Below are 13,633 nucleotides of genomic sequence, written 5' to 3'. Positions count from 1 at the left end.
TGCCTTAAATCTGTATATCTTTTATAGGTTAGCCCACTTAGTTGAATCATTACTTATACTCAAACTATTTGCAGTGGAGCCAACCTCTACCACTTTTATAATTAAATAAAACATTTTAATCATGAAATATTAAACACCATTAAAATAGATGATCTTCAGAGATTACTTCTAGTTCTAAAATTTGGAGTGTATGAGGCCCACAGTGAATCCCTTGAACTTAAAATGTTTATAGTAATCTATACATAGAAATGTCTGTTTATCTTGATAGCCAACAAGAGTCTCTAATTATTGGAAGACCTTAGGCAAGAAGATGATGAATACTCCATAAAGGAAATACTGACCTTCCTCCCCCAGGGCAAACTCTTCCATGGCTCTCATTGCTCTACACAGATTCTATAAGGCCCTGTATTCGCTGGCCTGTCCACCTCTCTGACTTTATTAGATACATGCCTCACCCCACCATCACCAAACACTAAATTCTCAAGTTCATTCCTGCCCTGGGACCTTTGCACTTGCTGCTGTCTTTGTATATATGCTCTTCTCCTGACTTCTCTCTGGTATCTCTCCAATCTCAACTTATCCTTGGAGAGACCTTTCCTGAACAGCCAGGTAACAGTCTCTCTCTCTCTTTCTAATATTCTTTACAAAATACCATTTTATTTATTCACTTGTTATCTCCAATTCCTGCAAAAGTAAGAGTTCATCAAGGGCAGAGCCCTTGCGTATTCTGATGTCCCCAGTATCTCCAGCACCTGGCACAGTGCCTAACACACAGCTGGCACTGAGTAAAAAATAGAATCTTAGAACCAAAATGGAGGCAGCAGTGTCCTTTGGAGAGGGATGGGGAATGGAAGGGACTTGAAATGTAGCCCTGATGGGAAGACTGCGAATTTATGGGAGAGAGGGCAGTGTGGGAGGGAGCCCAGGGCAACTGCTGCTTGGGAATTCTTTTCTGGAATTATTCACAGAGTATTTCAAAAAGGGATGGTGTGTGTGTTGGGGTTGGGACTATATTCTGCATCTAAAAAATAATAAAACAATATTACAAATTTTGTAGTGCATTTCACTTCATTTCCTCTTTTTTTTTTTTTTTGGTACCGGGGATCAAACTCGGGTCCTTGTGCTTGCGCAGCAGGCAGCGTACTTCATTTCCTCTTAACCACTGATATTTCAGGGTCTTTCCTAGAATTTCTGCTCCCCTCACCAACTGTTCCCCAGTATTGCAGTCTGAGAGCATCCACTTGGGGGAACAAAAGGACTCCAGGCCTTTGAAGTTCAGCATCATCATTACTTTTCACTTCCTCCTTCAGAGATGGGAATAAACATAATCCCCTCAATTTCAGAAGAAATGAAAATGATTTTTCTTTGTAATGTTGGGTAACTTCCCAGTGCCTCACTCTTGCTAGCTCAGATCCGGTCCCCCCCTGTAGACTTGAGAGAAACTTTTCAATCAGATGTGGTTATTGAATGCAAATCTCAAAGCATATATTCCAAAGAACAAATCTTCAGGCTGCTATATCTCTCTTTGATTTATTTTAACTGACAGCCGGAACATGTGATCTAAACCCACCTTTCTCTTCCCTATCCTTCATTTGTCTCTTTCTAGCAAATGGGAATTGGGAGGTGCTTCTTTTAAAGATTTCATTTGGGGGAAGGTAATGTTAGGTTGAACTGTCATTTCAGAAAGATGCTTTGGAATCTGGCATTCAAGATGCCTTTTCCTGATGTGTTGAAAGAAGCAGGAAAGCATCAAAGTGGCATGGAGATGGCAGTGCTTAGATGGCAAGAGGGGCAGGGACTTTTTCTGCTTTTCTTCCCCTCATCTGAGCCCCTGATTCCCCTTGTTGGAGAGGAATCAGCCTCATGGCCATGGTAGCTGGTTGTGCCTGCAGCTGTATTTTACTCTGCCTCTGCTTATCTGCCCTCCCCAGGTTACTTGTCTGTCTTGTCCAGGTCATTTGATTGATCTAAATCTTGCTGTCACTTTGTTGGGACATTCTTAAACTTTTATTTCTGTGCTGGATTCTGGATGGGAAACAAGGTGACCATCACATTTCATTGAAGAGACATCGTCTAAAAATAGTGAATATTTAGTCAGAAAGTGATTACATTTCATGCCCTGATTAAAGTTTAACTTTCAATTTGAACAACTGCTCTATCTATATAGACAAAAATAAACACTTCGGGACATGTGTGACAGCTCTTTCACTGGTCTCCCCACAGTCTCTTTGCTCCCTCACCATGAACTCTTTCTGTTCACAGTTAAAAAACAAAAACAAAAACAAAAAATATTATCATGCCCAGTGCCTGTCTAGTGCATACAATGGCTTCCAATTACCCTCAGGATTCAGTCCACACTCCTTAGCCAAGCCTTAAGATCCTACAGGGTCTAGCTCTTCATGGACATCCCCGACCTCTACTTATACCTGCTATTTTTGAAGTTGGTGGGGCAGAAACTGGGCATGTCTGTGATGGGCCAGCTATGGAAGCAGAGCACTAGTGTGGAGTGTTTGGAATAAGGATGACATCATAGGAATCAGAGCATGTCCATTTGTGGGAGAAGCTGGGCAGTGAAGGTCTGTAAAAGGACACTAAGGACAGACAGCAATCACTGGCAGGTAGTGGCATGAGCAAGTGAGACAAAGCTTGCAGAGGATCTGGAAGTGCTGTGTGTCCCACTGGTGCCAGGGTGCTATGAAAGGCTGACATGTGTTGGCTCTCCATGGTTATTGGCTCTGTGGATTGGTACCGCATGTCTGGATGTGGCTTGACGTCACTGCCAGTCTACTTCTCACCAATGGCCTGTTCAGAGCATAATGGCTGTGGTTTCCTCTGGTTTCACACAAGCTTCATTTTGGGCAGTTCTCATCCAGAACTACATGGGGAAGGAGGCCTGAGAGACAGGGCTCCTGGCATAACTGAGTGAGGAGTTACAGAATTATCTGGCAGGGTGGGGTGGGGTGGAGAACAAGAAACAGTCCCTGTGCTCAAGGAACAGGGGAAAGGGCAGAGAGGTTCAAAGAGGTCCTGGGGCAGGTCTGCTGTGTGATGTGTGACATTGTCATCCCTCCTCCACATTCTCAGGGAGGTCACCAGTCCTTGGCATACTGTTCATGTTGACTTCCACTGATTCTCTTCTTCCCCTTCCCTCTCCCCTCCTTCCCTTCCTCCCTTTCTCTTCTCTTCTTTCCTGCTAGATATCCTTGGTTTGCTGGAAGTTGGCACAGCCCAGCACACATTAACATTTTATTACAAAGAAGCATGAGTTCCTAACACTGAGATATCCTGATCTAGCCAACTCCCCCTTTTTATACTAACTTTCAATCTTACACAGCACAGGTACAAGCACCGTGTTTCCTTAGTGTGAATAAACCATCATAGGAATACATATAGATTTTTTAAAGGCAAGATTCTGACCTGCATGTGCCCTTCCAGCCCCACTTACTCCTCATTTCATAGTCAAAAAATGAGAAGTTCCAGTAGGTGAAGGGCTTTGTCCCACACCATGCAGTGCTCACTTGGCCTTACAAGGAGCTGAGTGTGCACCCGTCTCCCAAAGCACCCTGAGGTCATTGGAAACTACTGGCATTGATCATTGAGGCTACCCTTTCCATTTCTACATTTCAGGAACATTTAGATGAGGCAAGTCCTCAGGCTGTGATAGACAAGAGTTTCTCATGGAGTGGCTGTATTTTGGTTGGAGCCACTTCGGATCAGGGACTGACCTTTTTTTTAGCAACTCAATTCTGTGGTTCATTTGGGTAAGGTCAATATATTCATGTACCATTCCAGTGACTAAGATATGGGTATGCTTTTTGCTTTAGTAGCTGGGTGCAGTAAATGTACATAATCTCACTAGGAGGCTGAGGCAGGAGGACTGCAAGGTTGAGTTCAGCCTGGGCAACTTAGCAACTCAGACCCTGTCTCAAAATAAAATACTTTTAAAATGGCTGGAGTTGTAGCCCATTGTGAAGGTCCTGGGTTCAATCCCCAGAAAAAGCATTTTGCAAGCAGCCCAGCACACACACACACACACACACACACACACACACACACACACACACACAGCTTTTAAAAATGTCTCACAAAAATAATACTTAAAACTTACTAATGTGCTTGACTCACTTTTAGGAATTTTATTCTGGTCTCTTTTCCTTCATTATTTAAAAATGTAACTTGCATATGTGTATTCCATGACCTACCAATTGGCCTTGAGTCTCCGGGTGAAAAGTATTATCTAGGGCTTATCTTCCTGCAATTTAGGGGTCTTGGAAGGAAATTAAATGGAATTTAATCACAAGAAAGTCACTTATGATTCCCAAAACTGAGTGGAAAGTGTCACAGTGTTTCCAGGGTGAGTTCAGCAGTGCCACAGGCCTGTGTGGGCTACTTCTGTGGCATCATAGGGCTCACTTTCTAAGGACTGCAGCAGTCACATTTTCTAGGAAGGGATAATTGCTGCCATTTACAGTGAGCTGAGATGGAGAGTAAAAGAAAAAACCTGAAAAAAGCCTAATAATAGAGTGGAAATGAGTAGATGAATGTGGAGGAGGGGAAAGAGCCCTCTGCCAAAGGTCTCACTCTGAGACCAGCAGCATGGAGACCCATCATTTTAGTGCCTGGCAACATCAGCAGGATATGGAGGGAACATCTGCCACTTATATTAAGTGACTACAGAGCATGAGATAGTTTGTACATCCTTGAAGGAAAACCAGCAATGGGGTCTTTCTAGCAAGGGGTGCTAGGGTCTGAATATGGGAGCCAGACTACCCCTCCCCTCAGTCAACCAAATGTCATCACAACAAATGAGAAGAACCACATTGCAGACTGCAAGGTACTAGGTGGGACATTGTGGGCAGGATCATGTAAACTGTAAAGAGACAGCAGATGCACAAGAGGACTGTGTTTTGCATTTGAGAGCTTCAGACAGGATGCCGGCTTCGCATCTCCATCTGCCTTGGATCAAGTTCATGGAGATAATAAATCACAGGGCTGCACTTCATATTTGGGTGCACTTGTCTTGAGATGCTTTGATGAATTAAGTAATCATGTTGGGTAGGCCTAGGGGGCAAGAATGTGAATGCGACTTCTAGAGCTGAGATCAGCCTCTGGCCAATAGTCAGCAAGAGCACAGGGCTCTAAACCTAACAGGCCACAAGAACTACATTACTGCAACATCACATCTGCTTCGGAGCAGATTCATCCCAGCAGCCTGAGACTAGAGCCCCAGCTGACACTTAACTGTAGTCTCATGAGACCCTGCAAAAGGGACTTGGTGAAGCCATGCCCAGACTCTTGACCCACAGCAACTCTGAGGTGATACATGTGTTGTTCTAAGCTGCAAGTGTGTGGTCAAATTGATATACAATGATAACAAATGCAACTCTTCCCTTCTTGGAGGTGCAGGCTGCAATGAAGTGATCTAATTTGATCAGATGAAAATCTCCCCCAGTTTCAGTGCTGGTGATGGACAACTACATCCCACCCCACTTTTAGATAGGAAAAAATCACAACCAGCAGATGAAGGCTCTTTGAGCTAAATTGTCTATGGTATCTATATTAGAATTCCAGAGTTTTGGGAAATCACTTTGTCTCTTGCACATTTCTCGATTGTAAGCATGATCAGAAGATTTACAAAGACTCCCAAGTGGACTGTTAGTTGTAGCAACATTTCTTGAGCAAGGGTTTGGCAGGGGAAGTTTCCTGATCATGCGCTCCATGTCCACACGGATGACAACCGGTCTGATGGAGTTACAGAGAGCAGCCAGCTTAGGAGAGAGGTTAGATGCCCACAAACAGCCCCAGCCCACACTCTGACCCCCCTGGAAAACTTTGGTCCTTGGCCCATTGACCCAACAAGGTAGCATTTGCATGTGGCTTTGATTTCCATAGTCCACCCCTTCCTAGGCCCTTAAGGGGAGAAGGAAAAACAGACATTGCTCTTCAAGGCTTCAAGCATGGAAACGCTCTTGTCTGATGTTGTGCAGCACTCTTATTTAAAGAAATTAAGGCCTGGGTGAACCAGGCTATCATTTGTTTGCTTCCTCTCATTTCTATTTAAAGCAGTTTATAAGGAAAGTTTTTCCAGCAATGTCCAGCCTCCCCCTCCTCCCACAAGGGCTATTGTTTGTTTTGGTTTTTATTCTTGACCATGTTAAAGGGAGGGAAGGTCATCATCCAGACAGCAGCCAGATTCTCTTTCACAAGGTCAGAGGGTCATGTTACTTCCCTGCTTAAGGCCAATCTGGCTTCCCATTGTCCTCAGGACAAAGATTCTGCTCCTCCACACAGACTCCAGGGCCTCCTTCATGCTAGGCAAATTCTACCTATGGCCTTAGCCCCCCTACCCCTTAAAATTTTTTCTTTTTAAATTTTGAGACTGGGGATTTAGCTCAGTGGTTTCACTGCCTGCTGTGCAAGCGCAAGGACCTGAGTTCGATCCCCCGTACAAAAATAAATAAATAAATAAATAAATAAATAAATAAATAAATTTTGTTAAAAAAAAAAAATTTTGAGACATGTTCTCACTATGTTGCCCAAGCTGACATTGTATTTGGATCCTCCTGCCTCAGCCTCCTGAATAGTGGGAACCACAGGCATACACCACTACACCCAGTCACACAGCACAATTTTAATTAGATAATTAACTGCCAATGAAGTCCCCCCCAATGTTATTGTGTGAAGGTGAGGGTATCTGCCTATTCCCATTGTCACATAATCTCTGGTAGCCCCTAGAAAATATTCGCTAAGTAAATGGCCAAGGGAGCGAAGGGATTCAGGAATAGGCCAGGAAATGAGGATCCACGTACAGTAGTTGTTTAAGGCCTCATTTGCCCCCTGGAGGGACTTGGGGGGTCATTTCCTCATTCTAAAATAATGACTATATTAGGGTTAGAGTTCAAGGTACCTGGGCTGTGATTCCCTACAGGGCACCCCTGTTTGGTCAGGTTTGGAGACAGACTGCGGTATATCATAAAGACAGTGAGTTCAGGGGTACATTTGTTGGTTACAGGAACAGGAAGGAGGACTGCTTGGGCTTGAGCAGCTCCAACCCCCAATTAAGACTAATATGCTGCAGAACTAGCTGAGTATGTGACTCTCTGGAGCAGTGTTCTCCATTTGAGAGTGTTCTCCACTTGTTCAGGATTCCAAGACTTCCGGTCTCCTGCCAGATCCAGTGCTTGGTTCTTGCTAGAAACAATCACATGCAGAAGGCTTGCTGGGGGTTGAAGTGAGTGTCTCTGAGCCCAGGCAAAAGTCAATCAGGCCTGACAGTCTCATTGTGGCCCTCACTCATTTGAGTTCTCTTATGACCTTCCTTCTGAGGATCTTATTTAACTCCCACCATCATCTTTGCAGTGGTTAATTACCCCTGCATTATAAGGGAGACAACTAAGAGTCCAAGAGGAGAAATCACTTTGCCTAAGACCAAATGAAACATGTTAGAAGTGAGATTCAGGGGAAGAAGAAGGGAGGGGAGGGGAGTGGGGAAAAAAAGAATTAAGATACATTATGTACAGGTACAAATTCTTTACAATCAATGTTATCAATATATATGACAAAGATGTACTAATAAAAAAATAGGGAACTACCTGGAGCCATCCAGGCAACACCACCCAGTTTCCTGGCCTCCCAGCTAGGGGTGGACCAGTGAGGAGTGGAGCGCCTGCAGCACCAGCCCAGTGCACCGCCCCCCAGCCTCCTAGTTGCGCCTGTACATGGATCCACACCCAGAGGCACAGGGGGTCATAAAGGCCATTGTCCTGAGCTCCAGAAGATGGAGCAGAAGTGAACAACAGAACGAGAGCCTCTCTCAGGCTCCTTGATGAAAACTGAAGGCCTGGAAAAGTGAAGAGAGTCTCTGCAATAAAGGCACACCCAGATCACCATAGTTGGTTAAATTGGAGGGATCACCACCTCCCATCTGAACCTGGACTATCTTCAGGAGAAGGGCAGCTGGAACCTGCAGTAGAACTTTGCAGAGTTCAACCCTGCAGGAGGTCAGAGAGCTCAACTTGGGCCTTGCAGCCAGAAATCAGCCTGAATCTCAAGGGTCTGCTACTGCCTTGCTGAGTGGGACTAATTGACTTAGACCTGCACACTGTGGCCCATGTTGTCTATTGTGACAGCAGAGACATAACCTGAAGGAGGCCCTTCATTTTTATTTTTTATTTATAAAATTATTTTTTCTCTCATTTTTAATTTTTATTTGTTTTTTCTACTCTTTTTAAATTTTTTTCTTTTCTTTTTTTCTTTTCTTTCTCTCTTTCTCTCACTCTTTCATTCTCTTGCTCTCGCACAATGTTCTTCATCCCCCTTTTTGTTCCTGTTCCTGCCCTAATTTGGATTTCTTCTTTTTTTCTTTGCTTCTCACTTTTTCCTTCTCTTAATTGTCATTAGTTTCAATACAGTTTCTAGCTTTCCTATTGCTGATAGGTTGATCTGTTCTTATCTTTGTTCTTTCATTCTGTCTTTTTCTCTTGTCTTCAACAGTTCCCTAGAGTTTGTGTGATTTTCCTGTGTCCTTTGGCCTCACTTCTTACCTTTCCTTTTCCTTCTACCTATCCCTCCCTCCCCAACTCCTTCTAACTCCCCTTCCCGAAGGGTAAAGTTGCTATAGTGAAGAGTCTGTTCACTATAAACATGTTTTGGGCTGGTCCTCAATTTTGATTTAATTCACACAGTTAAAGATGATAGATTAATAACTATCACAAATTGTTATTTTCCAAGCTGAACTTTATATTATTATTGCTGATTGTATCACTTGGGCTAAGGTGTTGTCATTGATCTAATCAGTTATCCTTCTGGTATAATGAAAATGAGATTGCCTCAGAGTCATTAGAGACTCAAAATCTTAAGAAGAAACTTCTGAGAAGCAATCATTCCATAAGGGTTCTAAATACAAGCAACAAAGATACCTACAATAACCAATATTAAAGTATCAAGCCAGGAACTAAAGCAAGGACAGTACCAACAATAAAAATAGAAATGAGAAGCCATTTAAGCAAGGCTCAATCCCAGACTTCCAGCTCACCAAAGGCAAACTCTGGGGGAAACAAGGTAGAAAAGTCTGATAATCAACCACCTGGACACCCTGAACTGTTAGCACAGGAAGTAACAAAACAGATGAATGAGGCTCTAGAAAAGTTCAAAACAGAAATAATTTCCCAGATAACCACAGAGATGGTGAGCAGAATGAAAGACATGATTAGAGACTCTTGAACAGAAACAGATTAAAACAATAGATGAGTTCAGGACTATGATGAAAGCCATGAATGCCCAGTAGGAAAGAAATGGATATCATGAACACACAACATAGGAAAAAGATGGAATCCATGAAACAGATTCAAACAGACAACCAGGAGATTAAAAACTCTATTGAAAGTATTCGCAGCAGACTGAGCCAATCTGAAGACAGAATATCAAATATAGAAGACTGGATAGTGGTCATTGACCATGAAAATAGAGGCCTCTTAAAACTAGTGAGGGACCATGAGAAATCAATCCAACAGCTCCTAGATGATGCAAAGAAGAATAATATAAGACTGATAGTCCATGAAAAAGCAGGAGAAAGTACAAATGACATAAAAAAAAAAAACTGTTCACAGAATTAATGAAAACTTCCCAAACAGAGCAAAAGAATTTGACATACAGATAAGTGAGGCATATAGCACTCCAACTAGCCTTGATCAAAAGAAATCTACACCTAGACATATAATAATCAAGATCCCGGAAACCCAACAGGAGAACAAACTACAAGCAGTTAGAGAAAAGAAATAAATCACATGCAAAGGAATGCCCATGAGAATCATAACAGACTTTTCAACACAAATCCTCAAATCAAGAAGAGCCTGGGGTGAGGTATTTCAAGCCCTAAAAGAAAACAACCTCCAACCTAGACTGATGTATCCTGCAAAACCATCTTTCAAAATTGATGGGGAAATAAGATACTTCCATGACAAAGAACACCTGAGAAACTTCATGAATACCAAACTAGTGCTCCAAACAATTCTAAACAATATCCTAGAAAAAGACAATGAAGGTCTCAACTCCATGAGGCCCAAAAGAGCAAATCCATCAGGCAAGGCAAGAAATTAAAAGGAGAGGGAGAAAAAATAAAAAAGAGCCAACAACAGGAAAATAACATGACTATGATAAGTCAATACATATCAGTTATACCATCAATGTTTTTTGTTTTTTGTTTTTGGTACCAGGGATTGAATTTGGGACCTTGCACTTGTGAGGCAGGTGCGGGAACCACTGAGCTAAATCCCCGGCCCCTTATACCATCAATGTTAATGGCCTCAACTCACCAATCAAAAGAAACAGACTGCCAGAATGGATTAAGAAGCAAAATCGAACAATATGCTGTATACAAGAAATGTACCCAGTTCAAAAAGAAACTCATAGACTGAAAGTAAAAGGATGGAAAACAGTTTTCCACATGACAGGAACCTGGAAAAAAGCAGGGGTAGCAATCTTATTTACAGACAAAGTAAATTTCAAACCAAACCTAATTAAGAGAGACAAAGAAAGTCACTACATCCTTGTAAAGGGAACAATCCAAGAGGAAGAGATGACAATCATAAATATACATGCACCAAATACTAATGCCCCCAACTATACAAAACAAATATTAAGGGACATGAAAAATCAAATAAGCACTAATACAATTGTAGTGGGGGATCTCAATACCCCACTGTCACAAATAGACAGATCATCTAGACAAAAAATCAACAATGAAATACTAGAACTCAACCAAGCTTTTGAACAAATGGACTTAATAGATGTCTACAGAGTGTTCCACCTCACAAAATCAGAATATACATTCTTTTCAGCTGCACATGGATCATTCTCCAAATAGACCACATACTAATTCATAGAACATGTTTAAGTAAATGCAAAGAAATAGAAGTTATCCCATGTATATTATCAGACCATAGTGCAATTAAACTGGAGATCAATAGCATAAGAAACCACAAGAAGTTCACAAACACATGGAAATTGAATAACACTCTCCTGAACAATCAATGGGTCACAGAAGAAATTAAAGAATAAATTACAGTTTTTGCAATTAAATGATAATTCCAGTACAACATACAGGAATCTATGGGACACAATAAAAGCAATTCTATGAGGGAAATTCATAGCAGTGAATGCCTACACTAGGAAAACAGAGCGAGCTCAAATAAACAACTTAATGCTGAATCTTAAGCTCCTAGAAAAAGAAGAGCAAGACAAATCCAAAGCTCATACAAAGGAGGAAATTATAAAATCAGAGCAGAAATCAATGCAATGGAGACTAAGAATGATACAAAAAAATCAATAAATCGAAGAGTTGGTTTTTTGAAAGAATAGGTAAAATCAATAAACCTTTATCCAACTTTAGCAAAAAAGGAAAGAAAAGGCTCCAATCCATGCAATTAGGAATGAAAAAGGTGAAGTCACAATAGATCCAGAAGAAATCCAGAGGATCATCAATACCTACTTTGAGAACCTGTACTCTAATAAAATGCAAAACACAGAAGAAATGGACAGATTTCTAGATACATATGAATTACCAAAGTTGAATGAAGATATAAAAACTCTAAAGACCATGCCAAGGATTTAGCTCAGTGGTTATGGCGCCTGCCTCGCAAACACAAGGTCCCGAGTTCGATCCCTGGTACCAACCCCCCCCCCAAAACAAACAAACAAACAAAACCTCTAAAGACCCCAATTACAATCAGTGAAATTAAAAATGTAATTAAAAATTTACCATCGAAGAAAAGCCCAGGTCCTGATGGCTTCACTGCTGAATTCTACAAGACATTTAGAGAAGAACTATTGCCACTACTCTTCAAACTCTTCAATGAAATTGAAAGGGAAACAATACTCCCAAATTCATTCCTGGAAGCAAGTGTTACTTTGATTCCAAAACCAGGGAAAGACCCAACCCAAAAAGAGAACTACAGGCCAATCTCCCTAATGAACATAGATCCAAAAATCCTCAACAAGATACTGGCAAACAGAATAGAGAGTGTCATCAAGAAGATCATACACCCTGACCAAGTCGAATTTATCCCACAGATGCAAGGATGGTTCAACATACATAAATCAATAAATGTAATACACTATATTAACAGAGCCAAGGACAAAAACCATATGATTATCACAATAGATGCAGAAAAAGAATTCAATAAAATTCAACACCCATTCATGATAAAAACCCTGCAGAAAATTAGAATAGAGGGTCTTTATCTCAACTTGATAAAGGCTGTCTATGAAAAAACCAACAGCCAACATCATATTAAATGGTCAAAAACTGAAAATCTTCATGCTAAAAATCAGGAAAAAAACAAGAATGTCCACTATCACCATTCCTGTTCAATATAGTTTTGGAAACATAAGCCACAGCAATTAGACAAGAGAAAGAAATAAAAGGAATAAAGATAGGAAAGGAAGAAGTTAAACTGTCATTATTTGCTGATGATATGATACTCTACATTGAAGACACAAAAACCTTTGCCAAAAGACTTCTAGACTTAATTGACAGATACAGTAGAGTAGTTGGATACAAGATAAACACTCAAAAATCAATAGCCTTCTTGTACACAAATAACAGACTCACTGAGAGGGAAATTAGAGAAACAATCCTTTTCACAATAGCATCCAAAAAAATGAAATATCTAGGAATTAATCTAACCAAGGAAGCAAAAGACCTCTACATTGAGAACTACAACACTCTGAAAAAAGAGATCAAAGAGGATATAAGAAAATGGAAAGACATACCTTGTTCCTGGGTAGGAAGAACCAATATAGTGAAAATAGTCATACTTCCAAAATTTCTATACAGATTCAATGCAATCCCAATTGAAATCCCAACAATACATTTCACAGAACTAGAGAAAAAATAGAAAAACTCATTTGGAACCAGAAGGGACCTACAATAGCAAAAGCAATTCTAGGCAACAGAGACATGGCAAGGGGTATCACAATCCCCAACTTGAAACTATACTACAAAGCCACTGTGATAAAAACAGCATGGTACTGGCAAAGAAACAGACGCAAGTACCAGTGGAATGGACTAGAAGATACAGAAACAACTCCAGACATACTCAGCTACCTCATCTTTGGCAAAGGAGCCAACCATCCTTACTGGAGGAAAGATAGCCTATTTAATAAATGATTTTGGAGAAACTGGATTTCAACTGGCCAAAGATTAAAACTAGACACCTATCTTTCACCAGGCACTAAACTAAAATTGAAGTGGATTAAAGATCTAAATATTAAAACAGAAACACTAAACTTGCTGGAAGATAAGTTAGGTAGAACTCCTGAAGACACTGGCATAGGAAAAAACTTTATGAACAAATCCTCAGTAGCACGGGAACTACCACAAAGAATCAACAACTGTTATCTCATCTCATTAAAAAGCTTCTCCACTTCAAGAGAAACCACCAACAGAGCTAAGGAACAACCTATGATGTGGGGAAAAAATTTTTACCAGCTGTTTCTCAGACAAGGTCTACTATCTAGAATATATAAAGAACTCAAAAAAAATTGTGCCCCCCAAATATAAAGACCCAATTCAAAAATGGGCATCTGAAGTGAACAGACATTTTCTCAGACAAAGAACTAAAAGCAGCAAATA

At 40.9% G+C, this 13,633-nt stretch overlaps 1 long non-coding RNA gene across 1 annotated transcript in view; it reads right to left on the bottom strand.

Annotated features, from left to right (window-relative positions):
- LOC110348846 (uncharacterized) overlaps nt 1-13,633 on the bottom strand; it is a 47,127-nt gene that overhangs the window by 21,411 nt on the left and 12,083 nt on the right. The window lies entirely within an intron of this gene.

Source organism: Heterocephalus glaber, unplaced genomic scaffold (genome assembly GCF_053883595.1).
Source record: "Heterocephalus glaber isolate CG9 unplaced genomic scaffold, H.glaber_assembly_v1.0 deba00001687, whole genome shotgun sequence".
In the NCBI taxonomy this organism is placed as follows: domain Eukaryota; kingdom Metazoa; phylum Chordata; class Mammalia; order Rodentia; family Bathyergidae; genus Heterocephalus; species Heterocephalus glaber.
This window is presented reverse-complemented; position numbering and strand designations above follow the sequence as displayed.